This window comes from Megalopta genalis, chromosome 7 (genome assembly GCF_051020955.1).
Source record: "Megalopta genalis isolate 19385.01 chromosome 7, iyMegGena1_principal, whole genome shotgun sequence".
In the NCBI taxonomy this organism is placed as follows: Eukaryota; Metazoa; Arthropoda; class Insecta; order Hymenoptera; family Halictidae; genus Megalopta; species Megalopta genalis.
In genome coordinates, this window is record NC_135019.1 from 1,261,720 (window position 1) to 1,274,588 (window position 12,869).

The window sequence follows — 12,869 nt, forward strand, 5'->3', positions numbered from 1 at the left end:
TTACTCTTGAGGGTAGGAACGATAGCTATTGGAGAGTTGCTCTCCCAGCTCCGTGTCCAGCGGAGTTCTGCTCCCGAGGGCGGCTGCCGAGAGTAAAACTCTCAACTCGATATGTAGCATTAGTTGCAGCTGCTGCGATACAAAACAATGCTTTCTAGATTATTTCGACTATTTTTCTAAATAACTAATGCGATGAAACAATGCGTGGTTCGTCTATTTATCGAATATTTATTTAGTAGTTCGAAGACAATTATCAACCCTTATCGCTCCAAGAATTTTATAGGACGCTGGAACGCTGTCTTAAATACTTGGTAGTATTATTACCACTGCTTGAAGCGATATGTCTTAAGCTTATTTCTTCGTTAGCAGAATTTATTTATTTCTTTGTTGATGAATTAAAGATAGATAAATTCTTAGGTTAGGATATCAAACGATGATGAGACAAGGAAGCTTCTTGGGCTAGAATATTAAACGTATTATTATTAAAATATTCGTAATAATATTACGAATATTATAATAATAATATTACGAATATTATAATAATAATATTACGAATATTATAATATTATAATATTACGAATATAATAATATTATAATATTATATATACGAATTTAACATTTAATATTATAATATTCGTAATATTATTACGAATATTAACGTTATTAATTGTACTATTCGTCGCATGCTCACCAATTCAGCTTCTTCGTCTCTGCTAATAGAAAATCTTAAGCGCCGATGAAATGAGAAGCCGATCAAAAACGATTCCTAACGATTTCTATGGATTAAACAGAAAATTGAGGACCCGCTGATGAGACAATGAGACAAATAAGCTTCTCAGGCTAGAATATTAAACGATTGTATTATTAACAATAAATTTACTCGATTGCGTGCGGATCCGTTACATCAGGGGTGTCAAACTCGCGTGATGAACATTGCAGGCACATCACAGAGCCTGAGATGAACATTTTTGCGACCCAGTCAATATATTCGACGCAAAGTAAAAATAAAATAGAAATAGTCTCGGCCAATAAAATTTCTCCCGAAATAGGAAAGATAGTATCAGAGAAGAGATGTCAAGTATCAGGACGTAAACAATAATTTAACTTAATATATGTTTATTACAATGTACTAGTCAAAAAATAAAAATATTTGTTTCTATGAACATTGATTTTCTTTTTGCGGTCCACCTAAAGTTAAGCATCGTTTATTTGGCCCAAGTTAGCTTTTGAGTTCGACACCCCTGTGTTACACGATTCGTCGCATGCTGATTCAGCTTCTTTGTCTCTGCCAATAGAAAATCTTAAGCGCCGATGAAACGAGAAGCCGGCTCCTTGGGTTAGCGTATCGAACGGTTCGCGTTGATAATGAATTCCGTTTGGTAGGTGTACAGCGAACGATTCATGAATATTGCACGTTAGAGTGCGGAGTATTATTCGGTTACGAGGCGTGATTAGCGTCTCCGTCAACTCACATCAAACTTTCCCGATTAATCAAGTCGACCTGGCCCTACGGTGCTCCGCGCACGTTCCTCGCCCCTACTCCCTCTCTCTCTCTCTCTCTCTCTCTCTCTCTCTCCACCTTCCGGCTTCTGATCCCTGCTCCTCTCTTTCCCTTTCTGGTCCGCGGGCCTTCCCTTTCGCGGTGGTGACGATGCGACCGTAATGTAAACTAATTAAACTGGAGGCCAAGCACTAATGTGTCCATTATGCCGTTCTGCCCTCGGCCGAGCTTCGCACCGGACCCTCGAACTCCCGCCCCCGCGCCGCTCGCTTCGCTCCTTTGCTACCTCTGGGCGGTTCGTTCACTCTGTGACCCTGATTCGACCGCAGCCCACTAGCAACGTTAAATATCACCCGATGCCGTCTTAACCCTCTTTACTACGGATGACCTCGACCGAAAGCCCGCGTGTCGTGAAACGGCTCTATCTTGTCCTCCTTTCTTTCCGTCGCTTAACCTTCCACGAGCCGGGCACCGATTCGATCAGATCGTTCATTTCTTGTTCTTGTTATTATTTTTCTTTTAAATTACCCAAAATCAGTAAGTTGTTTGTGAAAGAACGAAATTGATTTTTTACAATACCTTGTCTCTGTCTTCATCGATTTGTCATTTACGATATTTTGAATTGCCTCAGTTTGGAACACTGTTCAGTTTCTGTTAACGATTGCCATGATTTTGATTATTATTTTGATCGTCAATTTTTGACACATTTATTTTAAATCGATTTATTTTAACTCGGGGCAATCGGCAAAAAATGGCTGCGGCCATTATGCCGGTGTATATTAATATATAGTTATGCTAGAATAAGACGATTTTTTTATTTCTACTATGAACTTTTTTATTTCTAATTTTTTGCCATGATTCGAAGGCAATTCGGTGGCCACATGCCACTATTTAAAGGAAATTCGGAGGCCACATGCCACTATTCGAAGGCAATTCGGAGACCACATAGCACGATTCGAAGGCAATTCGGAGGCCACATGAGACGATTCGAAGGCAATTCGGAGGCCACGTGACACGATCGAAGGCAATTCGAAGGTAATTCAAAGGCAATTTGAAAATAATTTGGAGGCAATTTGGAAGGCAATCTAGAGGCCACGTGACACAAATCGAAGGCAATTCGGAGGCTACATGACACGATTCGGAGGCGATTCGAAGGCAATTCGGAGGCCATATGACACGATTCGAAGGCAATTCGAAAGCCACGTGACACGATTCGAAGGTAATTCGGAGGCCACATGCTACTATTTAAAGGCAATTCGGAGGCTACATGCCACTATTCGAAGACAATTCGGAGTCACATATCTTCTGACTAACATCTGACTAACACCTAAACGTCGATCCTTAGCATCGACGTATCAACAAACTACATAGACGTAGGACTAGCACAAGGAAATTCTTAGCCACCCGAAATTTGGCATTTCCAGGAGAAATTGCTGTATATATTTTAACAAGTCTGCGGAAAATCGTTCTATCACCTTAGACTTTTACAAACTAAATACATCCGATCAAATTTTTAATTCTTTTTCTCGTTCAATCGCTTTGGTTTGTTTAACATGTTTACTAATTACACATTCGTTAAAGTCGAGTATTATCGTAGACTTTTAAGGCATCGTCAATTCGATAGCACATCTTTACCGCATTCAACTCGCACATCACAGCTACACTTTTTTATCGTGAGTGTACAAAACCTATTCACCAGCAAGCTGAGATTCATCGTCATCAAGCAGAGATAATTAACCGTATCATCATATCCCTGTCCCAAGTAATTAATTATTGGACCATGTATTTTTCCCCCATCGATACAATAAATTCATCGTTTATTTCCAAAAAAAAGAAATTAATATTACGTCTAACTGGATATAGCAAAACTGAAAATTGATATCTACGATCATATAAGACAGAAAATGGTCGCGTACAGGTTTCGCGAACGTGGTCGGAGAACGTTGACCCAGATTTGACGAAGCGAGCGAGAATCTTAGATCGCGAAGAAGAGGGATGTTTGATGGATCGAAGACAGGAAAGGAGCGGCGGGGGGGGACGTTAGGAGGGTCGCATGGTTCGCGAACGAGACGGGGCCAGCCGCGGCATAGCTCATTTAATTACAAATTCCATTAAAATGAATGCCAGTTCAGAAACAAACTCCACATATCTGCATTAAGCCGCGGGACGACACGTCTTAATCAGGTTAATATAAATATGAAATATGCAGCGAGTGTTAGCCCCCGGTTACTCGCGGGTAAAGGGTGGCATGGACGTATCCAGCATACGTGTGCTACCACCTTACGACTCCTGGGGGGCGCCTTCATATTAACCCTTGCATATTAAGCACGCGATAAGCGGATTCTCAAATATTAACGTTGTCACCCGGTGCCCGACGAGGCGACAGCTTGCTCGGGCTGATCCTTACCACTTGCTGTTTGCCCAAAGACGGATCCATCTCATTGCGGGAATAATACACGAACGTGCTGTTACGCATCAACAGGAAAATCCTGGCGTCCCTTGGAGGATTGCGCTGCGTAGACGCTCTTCTTCGTGGCTCCCTGTACTCGAACGGCTGGCAACAATGCTACGCGAACGTCCATTCATATTTCTGTTCTCGGTCGAATTATTTTTTAGTCGATCTATTTAACCCTCTGGACCGCACAGTGAGTGGTTTTTTATTTCATTTCGTCGGTGAAAATAAAGTTAAAAATATCGTCGGTTAAAAATATGTGTATCGAATGCATATGAAAAAGAAGACGTAGAAATGGGAACTGGAATATTATTATATAATAATAATATTAATGTAATATGTATTGTGTATATAATAATAGTATTAATATAATATATATTTTTTATGTATATAATAATAATATTAATGTAATATATATTATGTATATAATACTAATATTAATATAATATATATTATGTGTATAATAATAATATTAATGTCATATATATTATGTATCTAATAATAATATATATTATTTATTATTTATTTATTATTATTATAATTGCGAACGTTTGAATATCGAGTCCACGATTTTACTCTGCTTCTAAAAAGTTAAGTTGCAGACGGAGGGTCGAGAAGATATAATGGAATAAATTAATGAAATGGAATTATTAATTACGGAATTATGAAATGGAATAAATAATTCACCATCTTTTTGCCAACTGGGCTCTCCTCGATTTTATTTCGCGAAATAAGTTAAAGTTGGAGACACGGGGTTAATTATTTATTGCATCTCATAATACTATATGTATATTCTTGTTTTTTATTTCTTGGTGCTGACAGATCAAACTCCGAAGATTCGCATGTTCTGCGATCATAGACGAATCAGGCGACTATTTATGTACTGTAGCGTAAATTATCTCGCTAAAAAAGATTGTTATTCGAGGTACTTTCTTTGTAACATCGTAACTTCGCCTTAATAGATAATTTTATATTCTTCGAATACTACAATTAAATATTGCGAATAATACAAATTCACTGATATTTAATAACGAACAAAAAGTCAATCTGTATATTTTTAATTTCTATTATTTTGAATATAGAAATATACAAATACGGTGTTCCGTTTAAAGTTTTCGTTTAAATATCGCTAAAAATGTAGAAGTTCCTTCGAATAATTAATCATTGGACCGCGTATTTTTACCATTAAGAGAATAAATTCATCGTTATCTCAGTTTATCTCCAAGAAAAAAAGAAAAGAAATTCACACCATCGTGTATTCAACAGATTCGATTTAAATCGCGAAAAATTACGGTTCACTTCGACTGTCGTACTCGAAAGGCTCCCTTAAATTCCACGCTTCCAAAATAACATAAATACTGTTACGGCGACTTGTCCAAATTAAGTCGCTGTAATGTGAAACTGCCCTGATGTGAACAACTCCTTAAAGAACAATAGCAGATAGGGGTTGCCACGGAGGAGTGTTACCAACGGACAATCGAAGAGTCGAGATCGGACCGTCGAACGAGCAACATTTCAAATCGAAAGATCTGAAATATAATTGTATCGAGTTGTATTATAGTTTATATCCTTTACTGTAAATAAAATGCCGCGACGCGAGAGAAACGGAGTGATTCGCAACAATATATACAACAGTTCTGCGTTACATTTTTACATTATTTTCTTGATCTAGGCTTCTTGTCCTAGTCAAATTCTGCTTGTTCAGATACATTACAATGGAAATAAATGTTCTAAATTGGTCAAAATTTAGCGTCGGCTGACTGCTTAACAGCAATCGGCGATCACCTGTGCGATAATATTTGTAGGGTTACGTGTAATATAATATTGTTACGGCGACTTGTCCAAATCGAGTCGCTGTAACGTGAAACTGCCCTGTTGCGAGCAATTACTTAAAAAAATAATGGAAGATAGGGGTTGCCGCGGAAGAGTGTTACGAATAGACAATCGAAGAGTCGAGATCGGACCGCCGAACGATCAACATTTCAAATTGAAAGATCTGAAATATAATTGTATCGAATTGTGTTATAGTTAATACTCTTTATTGTAAATAAAATGCCGCGACGCGAGAGAAATGGCGTAATTCGCAACGATACTAAACGATCGGTGGAACGAAGGAACCGCGTCGCACGAAAATCCCATAGTTTCGACGGCCGTCGCGTTCGATCGCCGAATTCGCGGGTGCTCGGAAGAAACGATTTCATCTGACCGAGGCGAAACTAGTTTTTAAACGACATATTTGCCGACCTCGCGGAGAGTAAACTTTAATCAAACCGTGCCTTGGTCCGAGCCCGGCAAAAATTCCACAGAGGAAGGGTGTTCGGAACCGGGAGAACAAAACGGGCAGAGAAAAAAGAGGCCAGGAAAAAGGAAGGGAACGTAAAGGACGTGCAAACATTTTGACGGCTCGATATTTTTCAATATAACCGCGGCGCCGTAACTCCGGTCACCAGGGGAAATCTGGCTAGGTTCCCGAGACTGGACGATATTATAAATATTAGATCAATTAAGAATTAACACACGGTCAGTATCCAAGTATTCCCCTGTCTGTTCTTTCTCATTCACGGCGTTCGAGGTTCTGCAAGGGCTAACGACTTTATAAGTCGAGATCCGACGATTCTTGTTTGTGTGCGCAAGTGTTTGCGCCGCGCTTTCGTGCCTGTGCACATTCACGACCGTCTGCGTGCGTGTGTGTGTTCAAGCGTCCGCGAGCGCGCGTGTGTGCGCGCGGATGTGTCGGAGTCAAATATCGCGGCACGTACATATAGAAGCGAGAGATCGAGGAAACGAGAAAAAGAGGTGAAACGCGGAAGACCGAGAGACGACGCGAGAGAAAGCGAGAGAAAAAGAGGGAGAGAGAGAAAGAGAGGGAGAGAAAGAGAGAGAGAGAGAGAGAGAGAGAGAGAGAGAGAAAGAGAGAAGGGAATACGAGAAACGAGAGAAGGAATACTCGTGCGTGGTCCCAGAGTCCCAGAGCCGATCCTGCCAAGTTATTTAAATTCAAATTCGAAATATCGTCGAGGGTTGCTAACATATTGTTTGTTTCGTTTGGGCCGTGGCGATAGTGAGAGAGGGTGAAGGCTATCTCGCGGTTGAAAACGTTCTCCTCCTCGATTCCTCTTCGTCAATTGCCGTGCAACTTCGAACCTGGCAAAAATAGCTCGCGAGCTGCGTATTCTAATTTTCTGATCCTTCCGCCGCCCCGCCGAGTCATTATTTCTAGTTTTATCCAATTACGGTCTGTACATTTGAGTTTCATCCATAGGCCATGATTTAACGGTTTTTTTCTAAAAATCAGAGGTCACCGATAAAGCAATAGGCAACCTGGAAATTATAGGTTTTATTATTATATATATTATTATTAATAATATATATTATATATATACAATTAGAAAGAAGTGCTTCGAAATATGGTGCAATTATTGCTAGATCGCGAATCTTTTGGGCGAAACACAAATTTCCTGCAGTCGTTGTAGAAAACGGGAGTGACGTCCATATGTTGCAGTTATGTCACGCGAGGTTATGCAACCAGGATGTAGAACTTTCTTTAGTTATTTTCTACCGTCTCGCGTCGTATTTTATTTTTAATTTTGATTTCAATTTGTTCGTAAACGAAGGAAACACGTTCGTGAAATAGATCTGCGAAATGCATCGAACGAAACGCCGGATAGTTCGATCGTTTGGCACTATATTTATTTGCACATTATTTGCAAAAGCGTCGTCTTGATTTTTGTCAGTTAGTGCATAAAATCCGCAGTCGGATTTATTACGAATAAAACTTTGACTGATTTTATATTCTCGTGTTGAGATTGACTTCCTCTGTGAATAAAACGCAAGATAATTATCATATTACAATGAATTCTCCCTAATTGACGCTCAGACATGCAGTAATGTCTCCCTAGCTGACGCTCAGATTGCGCACAAAAATGGACAATTTGGGAAGAGGAGATACGATTGTTCGAACTTTGTAGCTCGTTTTTATAGTTGATAATTCGTAACCATAAAAACGAACCGCGAGGCTAGAGTAATCGTATCTCCTATTCCTAAAGTGTCCATTTTTGTAGACAATCTGAGTGTCAATTAGAACCGAAAGGTTCGAATAATCGTATCTCCACTTCCCAAATTGTCCATTTTTGTGGACAATCTGAGCGTCAATTAGAGAGACATTGCTGTATACAGAGTGTCCCAAAAATGTTTCACAATCCGGAAATGGCGGGTTCCTTAGATCATTTGAAGCAACTTCTTCCTTTACAAAAATTTTCTCCGAGGCACCGTTAACGAGTTATTAACGAAAAACAGTGACCAATAAGAATCGAGTACGGCTGACGCGAGGCGGCCCAACCAACCAGCGCGCGAAACCCAGTTCCGCTCATTGGCTCGGTCGCCTCGCGCCAGCCGAGCTCGCCTCTCATTGGTCACTGTTTTTCGTTAATAACTCGTTAACGGTGCCTCGGAGAAAATTTTTGTAAAGGAAAAAGTTGCTTCGAATGACCCGAGGAATCCGCCACGTTCAGATTGCGAGACATTTCTGGGACACTCTATATATTCCAGCCTCGCGGCTCGCTTTTATAGTTACCGATTGTCAACAACTATATAAACGAGCCGGAAGGTTCGAATAATCGTATCTCCTTTTCCCAAATTGTCCATTTTGTGCGCAATCTGAGCGCGAATTAGGGAGAAATTACTGTATTTCGAATTTATAATTGAACCGAACACCTCAGCATCGAAGCAATTATTGCCTTCGTTAATAGTTCTCAGAATTTCCAAATGGCAGTTGCATCGAAGTATCAGCAATACGAGAGTAAAAGGAGACTGCAGGATTAGGTGCCGGCGTTTCGAACGGACGTAGCGTGGTATCGAAAATCACTTGTCCTTATTACGTTTCACACCTGCGAGGTTCTTCAACCCGGCCGGGAACTTATTTGCATACGTGAGCGAAGGCAATATGTACGCTACCGTAGTTCCAGCACGGCTCAGATGTCATGTTCACGTACGTAGTATTCCCTATCCCTTAACAATTTGCCGCTAACACGCCGAGGAAACTCACTTGCGACCATTCTACGACCCGGCTCGGTCGTACGGGCCTCCTCTAAATTTCAAATGTTCCATAGCCGTGCTGCGGCTCGCACGTCTTGTGTAATCGAGCTGCGGAAATCACGACGTATCAGTTATATCCACGAGCAAACGCTGTTTTAGCCAATCGAAAGTGTTTTCATTGATCGGTTATTGCGCCCTGTTATCTTCGGGCGTTTCATTCGTGCGACTATTTGACACTAAACCTACCAAGCAATAATACTAACCGGCAAGCAATAATACTAAAAGTGAGAAGACCGAATTTATTTGGAATTTCTAAAGTTTTTATTATAAAACTTGCTCCAATAATATAACTTATTCAAGCGTTTTCCACGAAAGAGTCTCGGAATTTTGCCGAATTGCAAAATAAGAAAGCGGTCACTTTGACCGCGGTAGGTTTAGTGTTAATAGTATGAATATTTGAAGTGCATTATGTATTCGTGGAACAAATGCTTCGGACAAATTTTGGAAAGCATAAATGTTCGAAATTTACTAGATCGGTGATTATATTGTTGACTTACGCGAATTTATAGCTTATACGATTCTGAGAAATTATTTAGGTGCAAGAATCATTGTTGTGAAATTACTGAAGCATCTTTCATCCGCCGTGTAAATATAGGCAAACATTTCTCCATCAGAAATTAAGAAGCTGCATAGTCAAGAAGATTTTTAGTACATATATATTTGTAAAAATATAAAATTTGTAAAAATTTCCTAAAATCATGGTACCTCTGGGAAGTGAAGGGTTCCTGAGGTCATTTGAAGCAACTTTTTCCTTGGCGAAAATTCAATCCGCGGCTTGGTTTACGAGTTATTAGCGAAAAACAGTGACCAATGAGAGGCGAGCTCTACTGGCGCGAGGCGGTCGAGCCAATGAACGGAACTGGGCTTCCTCCACTCGTTGGCTCGGCCGCCTCGCGCTAGTCGAGCTCGCCTCTCATTGGTCACTTTATTTTGATTAATAACTCGCAAACGAAGCCGCGGATTGCATTTTCGCAAAGGAAAAAGTTACTTCAAATGACCTCAACAACCCCTCGTTTCAAATACCATAACTTTGGAACACCCTGTATTTCCTAGAAATTATTGTCGAAGTCAACGAATTGGCCGCTCCGACTCAACATTGATATAATAATATAGATCTGTTTCATTGGAAGTATCATTAAAATGATTATGAAATCGAGTAAAGAATTGATCGAAGGCGGGTTCGATAACGATTCTCCGGGGTCCATGGTCCGGATGAAGATGAGAACAAACATAACTAGTCTAATATGGTCGAGCAACGGTGGACAAAGGAAGATGAGACCGTGCGGCCAGTGTAGGTGACGGTGCCCGGTTGCTTTTTAAGCTTTCGTTGCCACTTGTGCGGGTCAGTCTGCAAAAAGACTTAATTAATGAGCAGCTTCTCCCTAAGGACGTCCATGGGACAGTGCCGGGGAAGGTGAGGTTGAGCGAGAAGCAGTGAGATGACGGAGTGCCCTCCGAGGAATGACCCTCGATGCAAACTCCACGTATGAATATGTCTCTGCTAATTCAAAGTTCGTTCTAGAGGTGGATGTTGCCTGTTTACGGGGAATATTAAAAACTTCAACGTCGTTTGTTTCCGCGTGACCGGTTACGGGAAAAGGGTGCGGCAATACCTGCGGAACCTCCTCGTTTGTTTCCCGGATCTCGAAAATATTTTATCATTTGTCCGGCCGGCGATAATGCCGGAATTTGTGCCCGTTGCGGGAAGGATAGCGCGTTCCAAACCATTACAGTTGGAACTTTTCGTTTCGTTTCGCAAGCAGAAATCTTTCTTTTTTCGTTATTCGATAAAGAAGAACCACGAATTTTGCGATTTTTAGAACGACGAATTCGCGGCGCGACGTCCAGCGATAAAAATCCAAATGTGCCCGTCGAACTTAAAGAATTATTAAAATTAATTAGAATAGAAGTCGACGTTCATTGGCGGGGCAATTGAAGCGAAAATCACAATTTTTACAAGATTCATGAATTTCGTCGAACTTCGCAATTTTCATCGCAACCATCATGGCCCTACGTTCAAAGGGTGAATGGCGGTCATGGCGACGAGGGTGCATCGAACTTAAAATCGAGAACCATATCATCTAAAAGTAGAGGCTTCGAGCTTTATTCGAAAGGAAAGTTGATCGTCCTGCGACGATTTTTCGCAAAGCTATCGTCGCTCGAATTTAGCCAATTTCTCTCGAAAAATATTCCGCGGTGTAATTTTTTCGAGCAGCACATTTCACGAATACGCGTCAAATCCACGATGCATCGGTCACGGCTGAGGGGAAGGTGTTTTTACGATTCTTCGGTGCGGGATAAATATTTTGGCTGGCCTCGCGGCGTCGATTCGACCGTAATTTATTATCGGCGTGCCGCAGTTGTTCCGCGTTTATTACTGTCCGATAATTTTACGAGCTGCGTAGCCCCCGTTTCCTTACCTTGGGAGACGCGGGGCCCTATAAAAGTACCGTCGAGGCATGCACAATTCAGTTAGAGGACGCCGTAAGGGAAGTTTTACGTCATATCGTACCGCCCTGCTTTTCGTTTCCATCGTTCCTACGCCGGGCGATATTTTATTTAAGCGATAATTGAAAATTCTACGGAATACGACCAATGGATTTGTCACCAAGGAAGGTTTTACGCTTTCTTTGAATTTCCCATCGCGCGTTCACTCCTCGCCGGGCCGCGCGAGGGTATACGGCTGACAACACGCGCCGCGCCGATCTCTCCTCGCCACGATCGCAGTCGTAACGTTAGAGGCCGAGGGAGGATCGCCGTCGCAGGCAGTAGTATCACAGCTTTATTGACTGTGTTACGACGATGTTTTAGTAATCGCATTGTCGCGTCGCTACGCGAAAATCGCACGCGTCTCATTTCGCCTCTTTACAAGAACATTTTACAACGCCGCCGCCTCGCCGCTCGTAAACCAATCGTCCAATTCCGAATAAACCTCGAAGAGAGCCTCTCGGTGTGCGCGTGTTAACGCTTCTCGACCGAAGTTTAATGGAATTAAAATTGAACAGCTAGGTTCTGTGGCGTCGATTACATTTTCAACAGTTTTTTTTTGGGGGGGGGGGGTATTCTGATCGAATTAGAAAGAAGTAAGCGAACGATTCCTCCGTCCTGATATGGCTGACGCGGCTGTCGAATGCGTTATCGTTTGGATTAATGTATGACGTCTTTTGGCACCCATTTCCTATTATAATAAGCGGTATTTTTCCCTCCGCAGAGATATCTGCTATAGAGCCTGCTATACACGTAAACAATATTAGAAGACTTATGAGAAACGTGCGAGTAAGTTGTAACAAAATTTTGTCACAGTTACTTTTATAAGGTTAACCCTTAGCGCTCCGCGCGTTTCTCGAGTACTAAGGACCGCTAGGGCTAATATTAACCAGTTAGCTGTGTTCGACGAGTATACTCGTCGCTTGATTCTCGCGACGCATATAGGTGCGCGCTCTGAAAGGGAGGCTCCACAGGCTGCCGAGCTGTTTTTCCTCGACTCTTCACACTGGTTATTTCATATTTTACTAAAACTTGATATATTACACGTAATTATTGATTCTCGTATACACAACAACGAAACGAACTTATAATAACCCATTCTTGCGGTGGAAATTATTTATTCGGTTCTAAATTTGTTATATGCAATTTTTTCAGTCCATTAAATAAACATGCGAAGCATGTACCATCGGTGGTACACGTGACACGGGACGTGTCAACCCTTTGCACACGAAGTCAATTTAACTGTAAATCTAAATTAATTTTTCTGACTTATGGTATTTCCTTCTTATACGAAAAAGTGCACTTTATGCACACGAAATTTATAGTCTCGCGACT